The sequence below is a fragment of the Triturus cristatus genome, chromosome 1_2, assembly GCF_964204655.1.
Source record: "Triturus cristatus chromosome 1_2, aTriCri1.1, whole genome shotgun sequence".
NCBI classification, from domain to species: domain Eukaryota; kingdom Metazoa; phylum Chordata; class Amphibia; order Caudata; family Salamandridae; genus Triturus; species Triturus cristatus.
The window spans coordinates 401988840-402014078 of NC_140580.1; the positions used below are offsets into that span (position 1 = coordinate 401988840).

General features: G+C 45.1%; 1 protein-coding gene across 1 annotated transcript in view; it reads right to left on the reverse strand.

Annotated features, from left to right (window-relative positions):
* Positions 1 to 25239, reverse strand: part of ANKRD22 (ankyrin repeat domain 22) — a 194593-nt gene that overhangs the window by 19962 nt on the left and 149392 nt on the right. The gene's annotated exons all lie outside the window — the stretch shown is intronic.

Here is a 25239-nt window from a genome sequence, read left to right on the forward strand (position 1 = left end):
CCAATATTTCACATAATATAACTAAGCATGTGTCTAAGCACCTCCAATTACAAACGAAACATGTTAAAAGTAGCACAGCTAGAAATATTTGTAAGGATACAGGCTCTCGTGTTCGTTCACAATATTAGATAAATACCCCGTGCCACAATCTGAAAACAACATCTCCAATTTTACATAAAGAGGCGTTTTGATTAAGTAATATTTATTGGATGACAATGTTTCTTCAAAAAAAAAGTTTCCTCAAATAGGTATCAAGAGTCCAGCGTTATTACCACATGCGGTAATACTGCATTTGGCATTACCAAACTGGATTCAAGGGTGCAAACCCGCCAGATTATGTCCGAAGGAATAAGTCCCCGAAAAAGACCTGGGAACATGCAAAAGTCCATATTGCAACACCTGTTTCCGCATGTTGTTTCGTACTCACTTATCCTGCAACCAGGAACTACCAATGCCCCTAAAGCCATTAATGCTGAGTACTATATTACTGGCTTGCAAATACAGCGGTACATGTGGTGGAGCCCTTAGAGGTTTTTTGTTGTACTAAACAAAAAATGTACCATTTAGATAGCCAGGATAGCATATAAACAAGCGAAACCCTTGGGGGCATATTCTCAAGAACGTGTGATGACTACGGCAAGAGTAGCTTATCGCAACTCACCACATCGCAGTCCATCGCGGGAAAATAACTCTGTGTCAACGTGGTATTCCCAAGCCGGCGGCAACATGCGATAGTCCCACGACAACGCGTAAAAACCAACGCGATGCCGCAAAAATGCAAAACACCAACGCCAAAAAAAGCGGCGTTGGTGCCAATCGCGATACAAAAATCAGCGAAAACCAGCCATAGGCCTGCAATCCCCACGCGACATGCGGGAAAATGCACTACAAAAGGTGAAAATAACACATACAAAAGCCAAACAACAGCGAAGCACAAAGGAGTCAGCCGGAGCAAGTGCAGAGGACAACCAGAACACCACAAGCCTCCTGGAGGAACAGCCTGGGACTTCGGGGTCAGGGAAGGGCAAGGAGAAGAAGCCTAGGAAGAAAAGGTTCAGTCCGCAGGAAAACAGGATCCTGATAACGGAGGTGATAGAACACCATCAACTACTGTTCCTCACCTCCACTGTGTCACTGGGATCTAAAAATGGAATATGGCAGACCATCGTGGACAAGGTAAATGCAGTCGGAGTAGTGAAGAGGACAATGGACGAGGTCAAGAGGCACTGGAATGATGTCAAGCGTAAAACCAAGCATAAGCTCGCAAACAACGAGAAGGCAGCAATGTAGACTGGAGGTGGCAGTCCAGCGCCACAGGAGGAGCTGGACGAGATGGAGGAAATGGTGTCCACAGTCATCAGTGGGGCCCGGACACTGCTCAACAGGACGAGACACAACAGCAACAGGGTGAGTAACCACCAGGGACTGGGGGGACGGGGGGGGAGTGAGATGGGACAATGGCACACATGCACAACTAAGTACAGCACATCATCAGACAAACCATACCCCAGACCCCCAACTCCCACCAAGATACCAATGCACCCACGAATGCCACATCCCAGCACTGTATAAGCACAGAAGGCAAAGGCACACCGCAAGTAAGGGATCAGGGGCAGCCAACTCAGAGCTGCAGGGGCGACTCCCCCAAAATGCGGCACACACATTACATGCAGAGCACAACAACATTGACAACAATGTGGCACAATCCGCAACAGGTCCACAACAGAACAGGGGACACAACTGGTCCTGCTTGTATGCAGGAACTGGCTAATCACATATGGCATCGCAGGGAAATGTGAGTTGACAATGTACAAGTACAAACACACATCCGTGAAGTGGTCGAAATGTCCACTGTCCCACATCACATAGGCAGCTCCCCACAAACAGTCACAATGTACACTGTCATTCAGTCTGCATGTAGACATGTTCAATGCGTCAACATACATGTGAACACAATGTTAAACCGCATCGCCTCTTCACATTGCAGTGGGAAATACACCTCCTGCAGAGCACTCCTAACCTCTCTTCTCTGAAGACGAAGAGGACAACCAGACCTTCGACTCCGACGCCTTCCAACAGCTTGTAGAGAGCCTCCGGAGCCCACTTCCAGGAGCAGGTCAGCCCAGCTGCTACAAGGAGAACCCACCCCCTTCACAGTACATCCAGCAGGCAGCACCCACCCCCACGGCTGACTCCCAGGAACCCACGACCAACACATGGCTTTCCAACTACGTGTGTTGGGGTGCCAGGAGAAGCTGGCCGAACAGGTGCATGTGGGGGTCGACTGCATGGCAGCCAAACTAGACGCCATATTTCAGAGTCTACGTCCCATCAGGGACCACTCACAGTCCTTAACGGTCACAGACAGTCCGCTCCATGGTCTCCAACGAACCATGTCCGACATCGCCAGGGTCCTGACTCAGAGGCAAGAACGACTATCCAGTCATAGTGGCTCAAGCGAGATCGCCCGGGAGTTGGGACTTATGCGGAGGCACATGGAGGACAGGGAGTGTAAGCTTGCGGAAACAGCGGCTGACATGGCTACACACCAGCGAGAGTTGGCTTGGTCCCTCAATGCCATAAAGACAATCCTCATGGCACTGCTGCCACAAGACCTGGCGCCGATGCATGCTGCTGCTACCACTCCATCCACATCTCTGGCCACACAGTGTGGCAGACATTCCACTGCAGCATGCACAAGACACCGCCACAGGACGGTGTCTTTTGGTGCACTGAGATAGGGGCACCTTCAGTGCCGAGCGGGTATGCAGCCTGCGATGATGCGCCGTCCGGGCGTTCCGGAATGGTAGCATTGGTGTGAGCCCTGCTGGACCGCAGTGTAGGCCTGAGCCAACAGGCAGTGCGTGCCTCCCGCCACGTCGCCTCACAGTTCACAGAGTTAGTGGCACCTATTGGGCTGAGTGGGTGTGCAGCCTGCGATGATGCCCTGTGCACTGATGTGTTCTCTGCCATGGCGAAATCATGTCTCTGGCAACTGTTTCTCTCTTTTCTCTCTCCCTTTCTCTTTCTCTCGCCCTCTCTCTCTGTCGCTCTCCCTCTCTGTCCTTTGATGGACTCATGACACCTTCTTATCTGTCTTTCTGTCTTGCAGGCTGTGACTTACGGAATGCCCGGAGAAGACACGCAGTGCCTCTTCATGATTATTTTTATTTGCTCCATCTGTAATGAAGGTTTTGTTTTGGTTATATGTTGTGGAGGTGTGTTTCAATTTTTGTGGCCACACCTGTCTGTTAGGTGTTGTGGTTATGCGACTTCAAGCGATTTGTTTGGGTCATGGTTTTGTGGGGTTGATGTGCATTATCCTTGTCAGAAGGGAGGGGGGGTGGTGGGGTCCGGGGGGGGGGGGTGGGTATGTTCAGTTGCTCGGGGGCATCTGTTGTTCTTCATGCTTGGCTATGGGCTGGGCTCCCTTGGCTGCAGCCGGTTGTTGTCTGACTTTGCACCAGGTCAGAGCAGGTGTTAATTTCTTGCTGCTAACGCGCCTTATCGTCTGTTTTGTGTTTTCCTATCGCAGATCAGGCAGGTAGTTGAGAATGTTGTGGAGTGGTATTGTCGCGGCTATTTGCTCGGGAACGCCTACTCTGTATCTCATTATCGATAGTTGCCGGGGTCATCCATGGCGATGTTTTTTGAAGATGCTATCACGGGAAAACTGGTGGTATCGGCAGTTTGCACCGGCTTGTGAATGGGGCGATGGATTTATCGCGCCTTTGGCTGTGCTAAAGTGCTGTTAACTCGGCGATAGCTCCTTGAGAATATGCCCCTGGGTCTCTTCCAGTTTGTAGCCTTAAATAGAGCATGGCACCCCTTCATTTCACAAAGACTGGCTAAAATGTGTGCATCCCCGCTGATGTGTAAATACATCTCTCTGTTCAGTCATCGAAGATTGTACTCAAATTTCTTGGACCTTTCTAGCTGGCTTGAAACATTGAAAGGGAGAAAACATCAACAATATAATTAAGCTTGTGAAGCCCATCTGACTCCACAACGAGGACCAGGAATCAATAAATATATTTAAAGGGTTTTATCTGGATTACCAATCAATACATCAATACACAAAGCATATGCAAATATAATAGGTACATTGGTACGATAGGCAATGTAAAATATCTCGGTTGGTTGAGGTGCTGTAGAACAATATACAGAATTGCTATAGCCACAGTCAAATGATAACAAATAAAAGCAAAAAGGTGTTCCATAAAGACTCTGCCCTTCTCTACTCTTGCATGGGTCAAAGATAGGATAAGTTATTAAGGGTTTTTAGTTTGAAAGCTTATAAGCAGAAGGTGTCAGCATGATCAGCCTCCAGTTGAAGTCCAAATGAAAAGGAAATATGTGTTTGGTATGAAGCCTCAGACTAACACGAATCGAGAAAAGCAGAGAGTACTGTATCTCTTCAAGTCTACCTACAACAGAACTAACTCAAGTGGTGTGGACACCGATATAAAAGAAACATGAGATTCAAGTTTTATTTTGTTAGCGTAGTTACTTAAAACCATTGCTAAAGAATGTATTATAAAAACTTTCATTATAAATTACAGTTTTAAGAAAGATAAAAAGAAGGATTAAAAAAAAAAAAAAAAAAAAAATTAGTTAAATCAGTTAATCTATCATGTTTAAAAGGCACGATTTTGTGATTAGTTTTACAACTTGCCAATATTTAACCATTTTACATTTAGGCAGTAAAATTGCTTTGTCCGATTTAGTGCTGAGGTGTGCCTGTAGCTGTTTCAGCATTTTCTTCTCTTCTAGCCTCAGAAACTTTAGCAGGCGGCAGTTCAGCTGTGTGTCCTCGGGTGCAAAACACGCCAGCACCCCTTGCCTCTGTGTGCGGATGCCTCTGTAATTAAAAAGTGGTTTTAAAAGCTGTTTTCGTCTTGTGTCATTTCTTTACAGATGCAGAGCAGGTGCAGCATGTCTTCCTGCGCTTTGCCGCACAAGCAGCAGGAGTCGAATTGGTTTTCCAGCCAGTGCCGAAAGTGCTTTGTGCAAGGTAGCAGGCCAAGACGGTACTTTAAGAATTTAATTTTAATAGATCTGGCAAATCCCAGAGTTAGGTATTTTTGGGCAGCGGGGGTGGAGTAGGTGCACAAGGTCATCCAGCCTTGTGACCTCTTCGACAAGGCAGCTTTATCCTCAGCACAGGATAGGCACTTTACAATTTTCTTTACTGTTTTTTTGAAGAGACAGTGACTAGTAGGTGTTTCCCAGAGCTCCGTGAGCCCCAGGATGGTCAGACTTGCTTGTAGATATTTTGCAGTAAGCGATGACGTATTATATTGTAGTTCTAACCACAGGCACCAGTTGAGGGTTCCTGGTTTTGCTTTCTGTACTTTGTCCCATAAGATGGCTATCGCACCTTGTCTTGCAAGGGTCTGTTTCTGAGCGCCGAACTCGATCCTTATCTGTGCTGGAGAGACTCTTTTTGGTGAGCCAAAGATGAGTCTGTATGCTTTTGCAACCGTGTGATCTAGGAGCTTGGAGTCCCTGCCCCTCTGTGCCTCCCTCCCATAAGCTATTGTGGGTAGGAGTTTTGGCCGTATTACTTTGGCTAGTGGGGCAAGTGAGGAGCTGCTCAGCTTGGAGTTACGATTTCTTAGCGACACTGCCAGGGCTGTTCCCCTCCTTCTGGATGTGTCCCTTTGGGCTGTAAAATGCCCTCCTTTATCGATGATCACCCCTAAATATGTATATTCTGTTGCAGAGTCAATGCGGGTATGGCCCCAAAGTCAGATGGGTGTTTTCTTAGAGTTCTTGTTGATTGTCATGGTTTTGGTTTTCTCCAAATTTATGTTCAAGTTGTTTGCCTTGGAGTATTCGAAAGTGGTATTAAGAAGATGCTGTAAGCCCACCTTCGTTTGGCTGATTAGAACTAAGTCATCAGCGTAGAGTAGACATGGTAAAGCTAGGTTCCCTAATCTTGGAGAATGAGAGTTGCTGGTATTTAAAAGCGGGATAAGGTCTGCAAGGAACAGGTTAAAGAGGGTCTGGCCAACACACATCCTTACTTGAGACCTTTCATTGTTGGTATCTGGTCTCAAAGAGTTGACCCATCCCCCAGTTTTACTTGAATCCAGGTCTCGGTTTGCAGATTAATTAGCAGATTGAGCAATGGCTGGGGTATGCCCCAGTTGGCCAGTTTTGTCTATAGTTTGCTGCGATTCACATGATCGAAGGTGGCCCTGTAATCAATAAAGCATAGGTGTAAAGGCATTTTTGTTTTCTCAGCCTTGTCGATATGCAGAGCCATAGTTGTTATGTTTGTTACCGTTCCGACGGATTTGGAGAAGCCCGTTTCATTCAAAGGGATTATCGTGTTGTCTTCGGCCCATTGTTGTAATTCGTCCAGAAGTGTGCCCGCAAAATGTTTTGCCTCGTTATCTAGTAGAGCGACCAAGCAGTCGCTTTTTGGCTGAGCGGTCTCCTGGATTGAAAATTGGCGAGATTATCAAGGCCCGCCAGGACGGAGGAAGTAGGCCTGTCTGCCTTATCTTGGTGAAAAGTGGGCTAAGTGTGTTTGCCCAGTAATCTGCATCTTGTTTGTAGAGCACTGGCTGTATTCCATTGGGGCCTGGTACCCCTTCTTTTCTTCCCTTCTTTATATGGCATTTAATTGCTTTGAGGTAGTCGCTTGGGAGTATAGCTCCCAGCATTTCCCCTTCATCCCCTTCCAATGCTGTTGTACTTTCTTCGCTGGGTCGGTGCGCGATAGGGGTAGTTCTCAGAGTTGTCTCCGTCCTAGTTCCTGTAGACTCCGTGGAGCCTTCTTGGTGGAAGTGATTTCCCAGCTATGTTGCCCATTCCTCCTCAGATATATTAGTTGACAGTCCCTCATGTGTAGGTCGAATTAGTCGGTTTATTGTCCCCCAGAACCTTGTACTGTCATTCTGCTTGATGTCGGCATGCAAATTCGCCCATAGAGAATCCTCAGATTCTCTCTTGGCCACCCATAGTGCTTGCTTCAGCTGATTTTTCTGCTGTCATAATACTGTTAGATTTGTGATATCGATTCGATTCCGCCGCAGATACCGCAGTGTCTGGCTAATTGTATTTTTTTATTGATCTTATCATATTTTTTTTGCATCTTAGTGAAGTTGATTGTACCACTATAGCTCTGCTGTGCTCTCGATTTAATTGGGACAGCGAAGGATTTTGTCATTTCTCTTTTTCATTGCCCCCTTCAAGTGTTTCATATAAGAGTGTTGCGGTTTGTAGAAAATTCCCTTGCATTGCTTGGCTACATTTAATTTTTTTGTAGTTGATTGCAGCCGTTGTTCCTGGTTGGCCGTACCATTTCAGAAGCTTTGGCATGTTTATGCGGAGTGTGAGCTCCTGGGGCTGATGATCACCATCAGCTTTGTCGCCCATGCTGAATGAAATAATTTTGTTAAACAGGGTTAGGAACACAAAGGTATAGTCTAGCATTGAGCTTTTGGTTGATGTATAGTGGGTGAATGACGGGGGCATATTACCCTTCCTTCTGCCATTCAACACTCTAAGGTTGAAGTGTTCTAGATCCTCTGAGGCACTGGCTAGTTTTTGTGGGCAGCTCTGATTAGCTCCTACCCTGAAATGGGATGTTCCATAATTGATTGTGTATGGATACTTCCTCCGCTGTTGATGAGCCGATTAAATGTAAATTAAAGTCCCCAGTGAGAATCATGTCTGGTGTGTTGACCTCACTTATACATTGCTCTACAAAATGTGTGAATTCTTTTGCAGCCTTGGTTCTTCTTTTCGGGTGTATGTAAGTATTTATTATTACAATGTCCTTGCGCCCTTTACCTGATAACCCCCTCGAGGTAGATATTTTTATTGCAATCGATTCCGATGTTATCAGGCCAACTGGATGAGCTGAAGTTGTGCTGGCGTTATTCACGTAGATTGCGAGGCCTCCCTGCAGGTGCCCGTATCTACCACTTTTGACTGCTGGTGAACAAAAAAGTAAATATCCTTGAAAATGTGGTGGGTCGATCAACCAAGTCTCCTGCAGTGCAATAATATGGAATTGCTTTGGTAGTTGATGAAGTCCAGGACTGTTAGCTTGCTAGACAGCCCATTGATTTTCCATGAGCACATCCTCAGCAGGTTCATTTCGCTTGCAGATGAATGTTGCTTCCTGTTTTGTCAGTTATTTCTTGTTTGGTTGATAATTGTCCTTGGGGGCCATCCTAGGTCATTTGAGCAAGTTCCTTGCTGTGTAGGGTCAGAAAAATGTGTCCATGTTTCCCATGACTGCCTTATTGTGAGCGGCGAACGCCCTCTTGCCCATCTCAGTACAGGCCTTGGGGTGTTTTTCCGGGCTATTTTTGTTCTATCTATGTTCTGCTGGACTAGCGGAGCAGGATAGCCAGGTATACTGATTGGTTTTATCTCTATGGCCCAGCTTTTAAAGATTGTGCTTTCAAGCAATATTTTTTGCAAGATGGTTGCCTGTTTCCAAGTGTTCAGTGTGACATGGCCCCCCCACGGGTGACGCCATGGTTAAACTCCACTGAATCCAAGTCTGTGATGGTTACCTCTGTTAATGATGGTATATGTGACAGTAGGCGGAGAATGCTCCCTCAATTCAGTATATCGTGTGCCCCTCCTGATCTGTAGGTTGGGGTGAACTCCAAGATTATTCCAAGCTTATTAGGGTTTTCCACTTGATTGGCTGGTTGATGAATGTTGATGTGCTGATAGATATTGGTGATGGTCCTTCAGCCCTGCTCTGATCCCTATGATTTCTGTTTGCGGCTTGCCCAGTATGGGGCAGATGCTCCATATTTTCAGCCGGGGCAGCCGTAGTTGTTGGCCTGCCCTATTTTGATGCAGTAAAATTTACTGGTCGCTCATCCTTTGTGGTAATTGAAACTAAGTTGGGCGGGTGTTGAAGATCCCATTTCGATTGGTAATTGGACTGACTGGTCGAGGTGACGAAGGCATTCTGAGATTTCCTAGCACCTCTATCTGCAAGCAAAGCTGTTGTTGGAGGGGAAAGGCGGCCATGTGGTTCAATTGCTTCAGACTTCATTCTGCATGGCACTTGTTGGTGTGCACCTACCTCCCATCCCGAGTAGTTATGTTTGGGGATAGGTTTTTCTTAGTCTTCAGTCTGCGTTAGTTGCCGTGAAGACCCTGTGGTGGAGGGTTGTTGATTAGAGTTGGGGGCTGCCCCCTTATCGACAGATGTGGAAGTTTTGTGGCATACGCCCATTTTCACTGGAGAAGGTTGGTTTGGAAGTTCAGATGTTTCAGATATTTCGTGTGGTGTCAGTCTGAAGAGGCAGGCAAAGTCTCCCTGTTTGGAGGTTGTCTTTTGATTCCGACCCTTCCTCCTTTGGGCACATCGTCGTTTTGCATTCAGATTGTCATTTAATGTTGTTCCTTGGCCAGCCGACTCCAACTCGAGCCTCCTGACGGTTTCGGTTGCTGGTACATTGGTCCTATTACATCCATAGTTTTTGGCTTTGCCTCTTATTTATGAATTAAGGGTGGAGGGCCTGTGAGCTGAACTTTCCACGCCCTTGTTCCGGTTTGGTCCTCAATGGGAGGAGCTCCCTTTAAATTAAGGTCGGTGGAGCTCCGTGTTGACTCCTTAATTTGTGCACACAAGTTGGTCAGCATTGAGGGGAGGGAGGCTAGTTTGTCAACTACTGGACCGCAACCACAGCTTGGCTCCCTGTCTTGTAGTTTGCCCCATGTTTTCTGGAGAAGAGTGTTTAGGGCTCCAAGTTTTCCATCAATCGCTACCAGGAACACTGCCAGTGTATTTAATAAGGTCAACTAACATAACATAACTGAGTAGCCACTCAACAAAACACTCGACGTGACGGGAGTTTCCCAGATGGCCGCGTGAATAGGCCTGTGACTGAGCGCGCTACACTGCATATACCTTGTGTCTTGAAGGGGACGGGTAATACGGATTTTCCCATATCAAATATTTTTCAGACTCTGCGATCAAAATAAATATTTAAGAAAGTGCGGACCGATTTGGTCTAATACCCATTGAAAATCCCCCCTTTCTCGACTGTGTGGACCACTTACTTGCCCTGAAGAAGCCCGCAAGGGTGAAACGCGTTGGCTGCTTTGTATTAAATATTGAATAAAAGGATCTACAACACCCCCTAGTGAAAGAATGACTATTTCTGTCATCGTCGTCATCTATCTTCTGTGGGATTAAAACCCTATGAATGTTTGCCTTTACAATAATGCCTCTATCATCTCTTGTGTTCTCGTGCTGCTTTTGAACCCATATTGGGTGGCTGGTTTCGGGAGGTGGGCATCTAATTGTTAGCAACTGTACGGAGCATTTTCAAATTCATTGTGATTTACTTGGAAACAAACACTGGTAGTTGGTGCAGCAAGACATACCCTGCCACCGTGCCTGTATGTAGTAGATGAGTATGATACTGGAGGGCTTCCACCAGGAGTTGCACTGATTTGAGTAAACTGTCCCAGGCGCTTTCAGAGTCCAATTTTTGCTGGTACTTGGTTAAATTTTCCAAATCCAACCCTGATGTCAGGGCCTCTATGTTTCTTGGATTCTGTTTGACTCCGAATGCTTCAGTATGGAGAGGTTTTGGGAGTCCGTCTTATGCTTCGCAGGTAATTGTTGTATATGAGTTGTTAATAATTCCTCCCACTCCCCAGCATTGATGTTCGAGAACTCCTCCGAGTCTCCGTTCTCTTGTTCCAATACTGGTTCAGCCCTAGGTGGCGTTGATGTTACTGGCAAACATGAGTCAGGCATTAGAGTCCAGTTGGGCTTTGCTTCATTGGTGAAATTGAGCGATGCACCTAGGTCTGACTGCTGCCGTTCCCAAAGGTCAAACGACTTAAAAGGATTGAGCGGTGTGCTTAGACCTTAGACAGCAATTGCACTTGATAGAAGAGCGTTGGCCGCGTTTTTTAGAAAATGAAATTTTGTGTAGATCTAGGGCTAGCACCCTCTCACCCTGCCTGATCTCATTTGCCCTCGGGCGGAGCTTCCTTATTGATTGTCTCTTGCCTCCTGGTCCTTCTTTGTGTGTTGCTGGCTCCTCTGTCTCCTTCGCCCTTTGTGCACCTCTCTTCCCCGAACTTTGATTGCATATAGTGCGTGCCGATGTTTAGGTGCTCAATGTTTAGATGCCCTTGTAAAGCCAGCTCCCTAAGGCGTGTCCCCCCTTTATCCTTGTAGACCTTTGAGATCCCAAGTGCAGTTAAGGTTCTGGTGGTTTGGGAAGTAATGGAATTAAAGGTTAAGGTAAGGGGAGTTTGGGACCGGGTTAAAGAGCAGATCTGCAAATTTCAAATGTTGGAAGAGCTCACGTCAGAAGATATGTTGCTGAGCCTTCTGCAGATTGTGGCGTTTTGTTGAACAAGGAGCATGTTTAAACAAGTTTAAAGTGTGTGCCAGCTGCATGCAGGTCCTGGAGGCAGACAGATGTCAGATGGCGGACTGTTAATTACTGTACAGGAGTTTGAGGGAATTTTAATGCTGACGTGGGGTGCTTTAATGTCTCTTGTGAGCTTTAGTGCTGAGGACTGTGAGTTGAAGATGAGGTTATAGAAGAATCAGGCAGGTGTTCTTACTTGCAGAGGCGCTTGTGTGCTTGCTGAGGAAAGTGAGGGACAGTACAGGCAAATTACAGGCAATATGCCGGTTGTGGGGGCATGCTGGTGGTACGACATCAAGCATGGCACGGGAAAGCGAGCAGGGCGCGCTGGTGGTCCGCAAGCTGCACCCAACCTTGTTGGGCCACCTCCGCGGGCTCACCGGGCTCACACTTTGTGACCGCGCCTAAAGGCGGCCATGCTCGCCTCGCTCCGCTTATCCCACTTGCCGCCCGTTATACTGTTGCCATCTTGCCTTGCCTTGCTGGGATACTGTCACTGAGCGATGTTCCATGGAAAACACCGGTATCGCTGGAATAATTATCGCCATTGCGCTATCCGTTGTTAATACAGCGCTAGCATGGCAATAATTTCCTGCGATAGCCGGCGATAACAAACCTCACGCTAAGCGTGGCCAGAGATAATTATCCCTGCCGCTTGATAATATGCCCCTATGAGAGTCATGAAATAAAAACCATTGCAATGAATGCTCTCTTACAACAAGGAATCAAATCTGCAAGTCTTCGATACTCAGCACGATTTATCAGTCAGATTTTATCTTTATATGTATTTTGGAACTACACTTATTTTGCCCCTAAACATTAGCTAGGAGTTTACTAAAAATACACACATACAGCTGGCATGCCGGTTTGTACAATTTATGGTGGCGGCACAGGAGAAAATGAAGAGTCCTGGCGCACCATAAAATAGCTCCAAATCAAGGGCTTACCATTCCTGATCCCGAGACTGGCCTTCTTTTCACCAGGGATACGCATGACACAAAAAAGCTTTTTTTCATTGCCTTGAAAACCATTGGGCTTTGGAAAGGCCAAGGACCAGTAGTACCTATATCATAAAAATTGAAACAATCCTGATAAATGCAACTATTAATTCTGTGATTTTTAAATATAATTGCTACTCTTAAATTCTTTTAATCTATGTTTTTATATCACAACCTTCGGACTAAGGATTGACTAAAACTCACTTCATGAAATGAACATTCTGTCGGAGGAAGGCACATCCTATCTGAAAATAAAACACTTGGCTAGACCAAATCCTCCCATAGCTCTTTCCATTTAATGTTTGCATAAATTATGAAATTGTCGTGCATTTCTCCTTATGAATTTCTGATTTGAGCATTTTCCTTTTTTTAAAGGTTTTTATTAACTTGTACAATAAATATTACTTACTTAAAAATACACACGTTGCTATCAAACACGGCCTTTTGATTTTGGATAAATAAACTATATTCCACTAAGGAAAGCTTTACACTCATTTTTTTTTTTTTTTTTTTTTTTAACACCAACTCTTCATCTTTAGTAAATACTTGTTAGTTATCCTACTCTGGTCTCATCATTTTCAGCAAATACTCTAATGTACTACCGCCTTGCATCACAGGTTCTGCCTTTCATGCATATATATGATCGTCAAATAGTACTTTTTACTTGATTTGTCAACACCGCCACAAATAACTTATGTTACTTGAACAACTTACATTTTTGTTCTGAGCTAGGTATCATTTACACAAGGAAAAGATACACCGCCTGCCAGAAATTATAGTCAACAATATTTTGAAAACAGGAGGAACTGACCTTCAACAGTACCTTCATTAAAAAAATTAGGGCCATATTATCAAGAATGACGAAAACATTATCGCCGCTTTAGACCCTACCGTAAGTGCTCTCCGAAGTCAATGATAAAGATTCTCTCCCCGACTTACTCTTACCACATAAGATATGATCACATGCATGATAGACGATCGAGACTCAGGTAGTAGACAAAGAAAAATCAGTTACACCACATCAGCAGAGAGATAAAAGATGTTGCTCCAATCATACAGATATCAAGTGTATGCTTTTAAACACAATGTCCTTAGTGAAACACGACTTAGAATTCCACGAATTAGTACAGACTCTCTGGGTCATTCCAAAAGCCCTCCGTTCCAAGTTTCAACAATAGCACTCCAAGTGATCTGAACCAGGGAATCAAGGTTATTAATGGTGACTTTAGTAGATCAAGAAGTAGTTTCCTATAAGACAGAAGTTCGTCCACAGCCTATGCCAGAACATGAGAAGTTTGTAGCTTAACTTATGTGCTAGCTGCCTTTGTGCAAGATCCAGGTATAATGGCAGCAGCGGAGTGCTTGCAGGTAAATCTACCAAAGATCTGATAAAACGATTCTCAATTGTGGACAAGCAATCTGTTTTCCCACTGCCCCACAGCTCGGCTCCATATAGTACCCCACCCAGGATTTTCATGTTATAGATCTCAAGGTCTTGGACTATACCTAATAACTAGAGGACCGACGCACCGCGCTGGACATATGCTAGATGGGATTTTCTCCAAAAACCTGCTTATTATCATCTTATCCTCCATTCAGTGGTCAGACCCCTGGGCAGGAATATGGCAGCTAAAACTCTAGGAGAAAGTAGCACGTACGATACAATCAATTCCAGGGAGAGCCTCTGGCTGGAATAGAATTCAGCCGGCTGAGTTGGAAAACATACTCATTACCTCACCCTGGCAACCGGCTCGCAACATACAGCAAAGTGTAGAAAAATTTTCCAGCTGTATAGGCTCGGCCCTAGATACTCTGGCCCCACTTAAACTAAAGCGTGTTTTAAAAAAAGCTTCCCACATGTGGTACAACGAGACTCTCAAAACCTCCAGACAAGAATGTCTTAGGTTAGAACAGAAATGGAGGAAAAGGTACAAGCCCGAGGAACAAAGGAACTACAAAATCAAACTTGCTGCTCATAAAAAAAGTATTACAGCAGTGAAAACGCTTTACTATTCTGAGAAGATAAAATCAGCATCCGATGCTAATAAAACTCTATTCCAAGCTATAAAAAAACTAGTATTGACAGTTAATCTCAACTCGGCAGCAAATAGCCAAGATTTTTGTGACGCTCTTGCTTGTTTTTTTCAAGAGAAGGTAGTAAATATCTTTATTAAATTTTCTGCAGTCAGGACACTTGTACAGTCACAGATGTAAACCCCCAACCTAGTGACAGGAAAAGTCAAGTTTTCAGCCTTCAAAGCCCCAACTGAAGAGAATCTCATGAGGCTTTTCCACCTGGTTAAATCTGGTGCCTCCCAAGACCCGTGTTCACCCAAAACAATGCATATGGTCTCAGCACAGGTGGCAGAACACCTACCACAGATCTTTAACATAACGTTCAAAGAGGGAGTTTGGAAATCTGCCTCTGTTCTGCACCTTCAAAAAAAAGGCTAACTCTAAAGCCTTAGACTTGAATAATTACTGCAATATTTCCAGGCTCCCTTTCAACACCAAGCTTGTGGAGATAGTAATGAATGAACAGCTAGCCGAATTTATAGATGATAACGTCCTGCTGAATGACACTCAGTTTGGGTTCAGAAAAAATCACAGTACTGAATCCGCGCTGGTGGTAGCCACAGAAGAAATTTCAGAAACCTTAGATAGAGGGACTGCAGCTCTGTTCGTATTAGATCTCTCCGCTGCATTTGATACGGTCGACCAGGATATCCTGGTCGACCATATGCATAAGTTGGGGATAGTGGGCAGTGCAGTTAATCTTCAGCAATCTTTCCTTGCAAACAGACAACAGAGAGTAGCGCTAGGTAAGTTCACCTCTAAATCATTCTCCCTGCCCTCCGGATTCCCATAGGGGTCATTATTGAGCCCAACGCTGTTCAACCTATATGTCACGCCATTAGTCAAACTCAGTAAATCATGTGGCCTTTCTCTAGCTTCCTAAGCGAAGGACACACAAATTGCGGTGTCATTGGGAAAAAACAAGACCAATCCAGGTCTCGTCTTTATGATATGTATGAGCAAGGTCAATATGTGCATGGATAATAATTGCCTGAAGCTAAACTCAGCAAAAACGGAGGTTATTTTGTTTGGTCCAAAATTCTGGGGACCGGGATGGTGGCCTTCTGAACCAGGCTCCCTCCCGAAACCATTGACCAAAGTAAAAAATTTAGGAATTCTACTAGATGAGGAGCTGGAGCTCAAAGAGAAAGTCAAAGTCACAGTCACAGTCACATCTGACTCCTTCTGTTCTTTGAGACTAGTTAAAAAACCTGAAAATGTTCTGCCTCCAGATCTCTTGAATACAGTAGTCATTTCTCTTGTACTTACAAGACTTGACTACTGCAATAATCTAAACCTTAACCTATCAGTGGGTTCCTTGAAGAAGCTTCAGACCATGCAGTATGCGGCGACTTAATTTCTTTTTTAAGTTCCTAAATCTGAATCAGCAAGAGGGGTCATCAATAAAATTCACTGGCTGCCAGTTAAACAGCGTGTTAGGTTCAAGGCACTCTGTTGGGCCTACAAATAGGCCTGGGTGCTGAACTTCGCTCCGTGCGCGGAGTTTTCTGCACTCCGCGGAGCTTGTAGAGTGCAGAAAACTCAGCTTCGCGATCTGCAACAGAGTTTTTTCCCCGCTCGCGATTGCGAACAGTAAGTTTGCGATTGCGAACGGTAAGTTCGCGAACTGCCGCTCGGGTAGAATTTCTACCCAAGCGGCAGGAACATCAGCATAAACTGCAGTTGGCACCGCACTCCGCCACTCACGGACCTTCGCAGAGTTTTTTCGTAACTTTGCGGAGTTACGCATAGCAAATCTCCGCGAACTACGCCCAAGCCTACAAATTACTGCAAGACCAAGGTCCATTACGCTTTAAGGACAAGCAGAGGTGGTACATTCCAGGGAGGACCTTGTTGTCAGGGTCAGCTAGGAACCAGTGGCGGCTCCCCCATAGGGGCATCACCCCACTGCTTTCTCGCAGCGCGAGAAGGCAGAAACATAAAATGGTAAAACTACCATTTTATGTTTCTGCATTCTCGCACTGCGAGAAAGCAGAAGTGCATGGTGTGGGACGGCGGGTGGGCGGTCCTGGGCACGGGGCAGGGGGGAGTGGCTTTGCCCACTGTTGTGGGTACTGACTGTTTGGTCGGCCCCAGGGCCGAACAAAGCAGTCATGTGCACTCCCCCATTGGCCTGGCTGGGGCGCTCTCGCCTGCCTGCGCCTCACCAATCACAACACTGTGGCAGCGTTGTGATTGGCGGAGGGGAGGGAGGCTCTCTGTGAGTGGCTCCGCATTCCAGGGGAGAGCTGCAGGAAAAGAAAGCGCGGGACTGCCAGGACATGAGGCGGTGCGAACAGTGAGTTTTATTTTAATTATTATTCCCCTCTTGCCTTCCCTCCCATCCACCCCCCGCGACTACCCCATTTCCACCCCCATCATGCCAGGCAGCGACTGTGTAGGTTACAGAAATATCAGCTTAAGTCAACGTTGTTCAGTTAGAAATATGTCTTCCCCGTTGGTATTCGTATAGCGCCGCTGACTTTACTGTTCTCTTTGCTGTGCGTGATCATGTGCACTTCGTAGGGTCCCGCATGATTGCTTTGTTGCGTACATGGGTACATAGGTCATATTTATTTAATCATTGCCCATAACAGACCGTTTAAAAAATGGACACTGCAGTGTTCCTGTCACTGGAACGCAAGAAGGCCGAAATCGGCAGAGAAACGCTTCTGTTTCCTAGTAAAAAGCCAGAGTTCTGTGTCTATCAATGGATGCCACCCGAAGCACACCTCATCAGGCATTGAAAAAGGACTGCACTATATTCCTGTGCTGTATGAGACATTCAACGTTAACAGTTTTACTGTGAAATATAAAAATGCCATATTCTATAACGGCTCCATTAAAATAATGGTCCTGCATCAGAGAGGGCGCGATTGTTTTTTTTTTTTTTTTTTTTTAGAAGTGTGCTAATGTATGCAAACACAGACCGGGCCCATTGCTGCTTGCGTGTGTTAGCACATTAAAGCAGAGCTGTCGTCTTCGCTAATGCTTGTTTAAATTAAAATGTAAGCTTCTTTAATACAACGAGGGCAAGGGTACAACAGAAAGTATTAAACAAAGTATTAAACAGGAAACAGAGGCAAGTGGAGGGCATTTGCATCCCCCCCTATGCTTTTCAATTTCACGTTGTTCAATATTCTTGTTTTAATGGTATACTTTAAACTTACTGACTTGCTTTGTTGGTCCCCCTGGTTCTCTGTTCTCCTTCAATAACTTCTTAGATAAACCTCATTTAGTTAGTAATATGACACCCATAAACGTGCTGGTGACATAAGTGATTTCGATTGTTGATTGTAAGGTAATACAGAGCCGTGTGCCAGTAGGTTCAGCATGCGAGTTTGGAGTACATGTGATATGAAAGCCCCTTCTGCAGGTTACCGAACCCCCTAATAATGGACCGCATATCCAGAATTTAGCAGAGGCGGACCGGTCTCTTAGCAGTTTTATCCTTTTTCTGTCCTCGTTCCTGAAGAACTTCATTTTCAAGCCGCGTTGAATTTTTTCAAGTAGTATATATATATTTTTTTATTCAATGCATCTGTTATTTCTGGGCTGCAGTCCACGAATAAAGTTGGCATTCACTGCAATAAAACAAAAAAGCCAAGCACTGACAATGCCAATCTGTCTGTCCTTGTTATTCATGTGTAGGTCGTCGTGTTCATGAGCATGGAGCGCTACTTTGCCCTGGAATTGCTTCTGGGACCCTTCACAGACAATGGCTGTGTGGGTCTTTCCACTGGCACTTTTATTTTTTTTGCTGATGCCTGACAATAAAGTGTTTTGAAGTTTGTCTGTTGGTGTACTTTTACGGTGTGTGGTACTCTTTTATTAATGCTCCAAGTCACAGTCTGCTGCAAGCCAGAGTTGGGGAAGCAGCCTGTTGGGGATTGGTAACTCCTAACATGTCAGAGAGAGTGAGGAACCAATAGCTCGTCTTCTGTTCGCACCAACTATAAATCGAGGAGCACACAGTGGGTATGCGCAGATTAAATCCTTCTGTAATCTGGTGCACACGTTTTCGACTCTGGCATGCTGCCTGTGTCTCTTTGTGCAATTTATTGGGCATCTGTTCATCACTCTTGTACTTCTCTAGTGCCTCTCGCAGGTCACAGCGCTGAAATGCTGTTAAGCACTAAATGGATTCATTGTGTGGATGCTCAGGTTCAATAGGTTGTGTCTAATTATTTATTAATGTTCAAGTTTTTCTACAATGCAGGACACACCCGGTATTGGACTGCATACAGTGTGATAACACATGCACATTGCAGGTTCAGACATAAGCCGTATCCTGCAGGGGGGCACTCTGTTAGTCTGTGGGGGTACTGGTGAGCTGTAAAACACAGGGGTACCTATGATCTGTCAGAGAATGTCTGAGCCGTCACATGGAAAAACTGCGTAAGACAGGCACTGCATCTCAGGTCCTCATCAAATCATGGCTTTCTTTGGCCCACATTTGGCTCGCTGATAGTGTCGCTTGTAGTCCCATAAAGATGGGGTGCTCTGTGTGAAAGACAGGAGTTGGACAATGGCAGAATAGAGGGTGTCTGGGTGCTCGGAACCAGCGCTCACTTCTTTTCATGCTGCTGGTTGAGACAGAGGTTGTCTGCTGCTTTATAAGAGGCAGCCTGTGGAAAACACATAAAACACATCTTTCCGCAGTCTCAGACAGCACTCAAGTCCAGGCAGAGACAGGCGGGCACACGTCACTCCTATATAAGAAGGCGGTTCCTAGAAAGCCATTGATACAGAGTGCCAATGTGTCTGATATTATTCAACAGTCGCTACAGAGCACTGGGGACTGAAGTCCTTTCAGCAGCCAGGGCTGGTCCAGGTGAGTGACCCTCCTCTCCCACTCTCGCAGTATGTGTCCCTCATCCATTGTGGCTTTGTTCCTCTTTGCCCAGGTGGCTCTGTGGGTAAGCTCACCCTGATGAGAGTACTCCAGTGTGTGCCTGAAAGGGCCTGGACTCCACTGATAAACTCTGTCAGGGATCGCACTAAGCCATGTCTAAACAAAAGTATATTCCCACCTCCAGTCAGTACCACAGAAAGGAGTGACTGGCATTTTCCATCCACGAAAGATCCCTTTTGTGGGGTAGATGTCACAAATGTATTACTTTATAATGGGCCGGACTGGGAACCAAATAAATCCCTGGTAAAATGTTCATACCCGGTGGACTTTACAAGGCGAGTAGACCTAACATATTTGCTTGAAAATGCACCATTTGCCCACTCTTTTTTCAAAGTTTTATTGGGGGACAACCCCCCTGAATCCCCCGTAGGTGGTTTGGGCACGCTCGCTCGCCGCAGTGCAGTACCAGAATTGTTTTACACCTCACCACTTTCAATTGTCACCAGCCGCCACTGCTAGGAACTTAGTAGTCCCCTCTTTTAGAAAAACAACCTGGGGTGGGAAAAGCGGTTTTAGGACCACAGCCCTACTCTGAAATAGCCTACCCCAGGAAATAAAAACTGCTCCTTCATTATCAGTTTTCCGAATTGTTTTGAAAACGTGGCTTTTTGTACATCAATAGGAGCTGTGCTCTTCCCATGAAGTATCATGATCCTTCACGAGGACACCAGAATCTGTAACCTCTTTTGTCTCTTCAGCACCAAGATGCCTTCAGGTAGGAGTATGCCCTTTATAAATCTCTCATTCATTAATTTGGAGTTCAGCGGATGGGCTACTCCATCACAAATGTGATGGATATCCTGTCTGCCATATTACAAGTGCATTATATCCAATGGCACTCGTAATAAAGCGGATGGGATATCCGTCCTGTTTGTGATGAAGTAACCTGTCGGCCAAACTCTAAATCAGCTCCTAAATCTCAACTTGAGTATCTGAACAGCACAAGTAAACCACCATTTACCAAGGTGTTATCAAATCCGACATTTTCAGAATGATATCATTGTTATATTTCCAATAAATTTATATACACTCAACACATACCACATTTTTAAACTTAAGCAGAGCACATAGAAGACCATCATCTAGTTATCTTCAGTGTTTTGTATAATAGTCAACCTATGCGATGCCTCCTAGGGGGTTAATAAATCCAGCTGTATGAGGCAACCAAAGCCTTGGAGTTGTGTTTTAAACCTATTTGTCCTGAAGAGATGCAGATATATTCCTGGAGGCTATGTCCGCTTAACTCCCTTGAGTAAGGTAAAGCTGATCAGTTTGGCCCCTAATCAACGGTGTCAGGGTGATGTGAAAGTAGTTATTAAAAGGGTAGGTATATAATGCTGTAAGTGAGCTGCACACATACCATTTACCCTAATCAAAATGTAAGGACCAAAAAGATATTTCCTGAATATCGGAAACAAGTTTCCACACTCGATCCGGGCAAAAGCATTGTCTGCAGTCACATTGTGTCCTATCGTTTTTGCCAACGAAATGAGGGAAAGGCTATGAAGGTATTTGCTCTTAATTTGCACTTAATGACTGTTGATTTGGTGGAGAAGACATATCTCGTTACAATAAGGAGCTACAGCGGGTATGTGCCAAGCCGCCCTCCACTCAATGATCATTAAACCAAACAAGGCTTAGCACTAAGGAGGGATATAACTTCTATTTTTGCTCTAGGACCTACACAGCTCAAGGGAATCATTATTTCTCTTCCGCTGCTGGTATTATATCCAGATAGTTGTAGTCCTATTACCCTCAAATATCAAAAACAATAACAACCCACCGTTAACCAACACCTTCACAGGAAAAAGTCAAAGATACTTAAAGAAAAATGAAGGTGAAAAGTGAGTGGGCACCTCACGTACGCAACACCAGGGAGGCTACCAGCCGGTTCTCGCCAGTATGCCCACGTTTTCTCATCATCGGTTGCCCACTCACAGGAAACAGGAGATTAGAGTCCAGTAAAGAAAAAGAGGGAACAGACCAAGAGAGAAACCTATTTACTGTTCCCAACAGAAAAAAGAAAAAAGAAAAGAAACCCGTGTATTGCAAAGAACCAGATGTTCCAAGCAATATTTAAAATTGAGTTACAGGCTCACTTAAAATCACCCTCTTTATTCAAGCCAGTGAGCCTACTCAAACTAAAAGCACTCGATGTTGCTAACCTTTATGAAGAAGGCCAACATGTTTCATTGCCACTTAACTGTGTTCTGGCAAATTCATCAGGGCAAGGGTTTCGATCACCTCACTGGACATATGCTTTTATGTTGCGGGAGGGCTGTTGAGGATAAAAAGTCAAACAGAAACAGAATAGCCAATTTCTGCTCCATTGTCACTCGACACACACTAACCAAATGTGTTTATAGTCACATAAATTTACACAAAAATTACTATTTTTCAAAAAGTGGGGTATTTACCATATAGAGGCGGAGGGCATTCGTACCTGCCTCCACTATGCTGCACGGGGTTGTATTGAATACTTTTACCCCCGGTTTAAATGGCTGCACTATTGCTCGCTCGTTAACCACCTGTGGAAAAGAAGGCGTTGGTCAGGCTACATATCACACGGTATTGCACTATGTATAGTATATTGTAGCCAACGTGCGCCACAAGTAATTCCATGCTCTCAAACTCAGAACACCCACCACTCATTAAAAATTATATACACCGGGGTATTTCTAATTTCAAGTTATACCCCAGGTATCTATGCCCAATAGCAGTCCGACGTGTCCAAACATCGCCCCCACGCATATGCAAGGTCGACATATGCACATAATATCGTTAAAAAAGCACTCGCACGCTGACACACTTCTCACCGCAACCGCTATCTGGAAGGGCCGTATCTCTTCCCCGCTTCACTCTTCCGGTGTAAGGCGGCTGCTAATATTGTCAAACTAGGGCCACGCCCCTCTATTACCATCCCACATCTCATGGAACAGGCTCACACCAGATTAGAAACTGTAGCCCTTCCGTGGCGGCCATCTTAGAGTGTCTACGGGGATATCATATACACCTAATCTAGAGATGCCCTGATCAGTGATAAAAGGCGGCGGTAATATTAGCGAATATATTCCGCGGAGACTTAAAGTTTAGCACGAACAAGCTCACAGCATTTTTAATCTATTGCCCCTTCAAGGTGGCCGGCTGAATGTATATAAGGGATATACAGAGCCTGATCTAAAAAGATCCACTAGAACAAGACAGTGGTGATACCAGTGTCTATCACCCGCAGTGGTAATATACTAGCTCTCCCCACAAACACTACATGTCCCCTCAGTCAACCCAGCCAACATGCTGCCAATAGGTGGCACACCACGGCGGCCATCTTCAAGTGTATAATCATGCAATATAGAAAATAGAAGTCTCAGAGCATTCTTACTGGCCGGGTACTTGCGACCTGGAATTCCTGTAATAAAGCCCACACAGAACTTTACACTGCTTTCAAGGGTTCTATTACCTACTGATTTTATTCCACTCTATGCGGTCATTTAGCCCCACTTGGTCCACTTTCTCCGAAAAAATCCAGCGCACTTCTTTAGTTGCCAAGACTTGTTCAATACAGTCATTACTGGCCACTACCTTTTCCAGGACCACCCATTTTAAAGCCTGTGTGTCATGTTTAAACTCACAAAAATGTTGTACCAGGCGTGTGGTGAGTTTCCCAGCTTTGATCGTACTTAGATGTTCCTCGTCCCAAATTTTTATTTTCCTTGTCATTAGGCCCACGTACTATAGCCCACACTGACACGTGAGCCTGTAGATGACGTTTGTGGTGTTGCAATTTGAAAATTTATTCAAATGCCAAATTTTGCCGCTGTTGAGAATTACAGATTTAGTTTTGTCCGTCAACTTACAGACCGAACAACTACCACACGGGTAGTGTCCGGCCGGAATCGAGGAACTCGTTTGTAATACCTGTGAACGTGAATGCACCAGTTTATCTTTTAAGTTGGTAGCACGATTAAACGCAAATCTGGGTTGGGGCATTTTGAAATCCGCGGTGGACAACAATGACCAATGCCTCCTGATCAAATGTCGTATTTTGGTAGCCAAAGGGTCATACGTCATCACCACAGTCAGACAGTCATCTGATTCCCTTTGATTCCTTTCTAAAAGAGCCTCCCGAGGTGTATTCAAGGCCCTTTTGCGTGCCCTACTGACGATCTTCTTAGGGTAAGCTCTCTGGGTTAATCTGCCCGAGAGTTCCTCTGCCTGTTGGGAAAAACTCTCTACAGTAGAACAATTGCGGCGATACCTAAAAAATTGGCCTACCGGTAAAATGTCCCGTAGAGCCCTCGGGTGGTATGACTGATAATGGAGCAGAGAGTTCCTATCAGACCCTTTTTGGTGGACCATCGTGAACAGCTTGTTACCCTGCACCTTGATATCAAGATCTAAGTAAACCGCATGATCATTACTCACTGTCCAAGTGAATTTAAGACAGGGGTCAAGATTATTAAGCCAATTCAAAAATTGCAGAAGGATCTCCTCAGTACCCTCCCAGATGCATATCACATCGCAATTGTTCTACTGTAGAGAGTTTTTCCCAACAGGCAGAGGAAGTCTCGGGCAGATTAACCCAGAGAGCTTACCCTAAGAAGATCGTCAGTAGGGCACGCAAAAGGGCCTTGAATACACCTCGGGAGGCTCTTTTAGAAAGGAATCAAAGGGAATCAGATGACTGTCTGACTGTGGTGATGACGTATGACCCTTTGGCTACCAAAATACGACAATTGATCAGGAGGCATTGGCCATTGTTGTCCACCGCGGATTTCAAAATGCCCCAACCCAGTTTTGCTTTTAAGCGTGCTACCAACTTAAAAGATAAACTGGTGCATTCACGTTCACAGGTATTACAAACGAGTTCCTCGATTTCGGCCGGACACTACCCGTGTGGTAGTTGTTCGGTCTGTAAGTTGACGGACAAAACTAAATCTGTAATTCTCAACAGCGGCAAAATTTGGCATTTGAATAAATTTTCAAATTGCTACACCACAAACGTCATCTACAGGCTCACGTGTCAGTGTGGGCTACAGTACGTGGGCCTAACCACAAGGAAAATAAAAATTCGGGTCCAGGAACATCTAAGTACGATCAAAGCTGGGAAACTCACCACACGCCTGGTACAACATTTTTGTGAGTTTAAACATCACAAACAGGCTTTAAAATGGGTGGTCCTGGAAAGGGTAGTGGCCAGTAATGACTGTTTTGAACAAGTCTTGGCAACTAAAGAAGCGCGCTGGATTTTTTCGGAGAAAGTGGACCAAGTGGGGCTAAATGACCGCATAGAGTGGAATAAAATCAGTAGGTAATAGAACCCTTGAAAGCAATGTAAAGTTCTGTGTGGGCTTTATTACAGGAATTCCAGGTCGCAAGTTCCCGGCCAGTAAGAATGCTCTGAGACTTCTATTTTCTATATTGCATGATTATACACTTTAAGATGGCCGCTGTGGTGTGCCACCTATTGGCGGCATCTTGGCTGGGTTGACTGAGGGGACATGTAGTGTTTGTGGGGAGAGCTAGTATATTACCACTGCGGGTGATAGACACTGGTATCACCACTGTCTTGTTCTAGTGGATCTTTTTAGATCAGGCTCTGTATATCCCTTATATACTTTCAGCTGGCCACCTTGAAGGGGCAATAGATTAAAAATGCTGTGAGCTTGTTCGTGCTAAACTTTAAGCCTCCGCGGAATATATTCGCTAATATTACCGCCGCCTTTTATCACTGATCAGGGCATCTCTAGATTAGGTGTATATGATATCCCCGTAGACACTCTAAGATGGCCGCCACGGAAGGGCTACAGTTTCTAATATGGTGTGAGCCTGTTCCATGAGATGTGGGATGGTAATAGAGGGGCGTGGC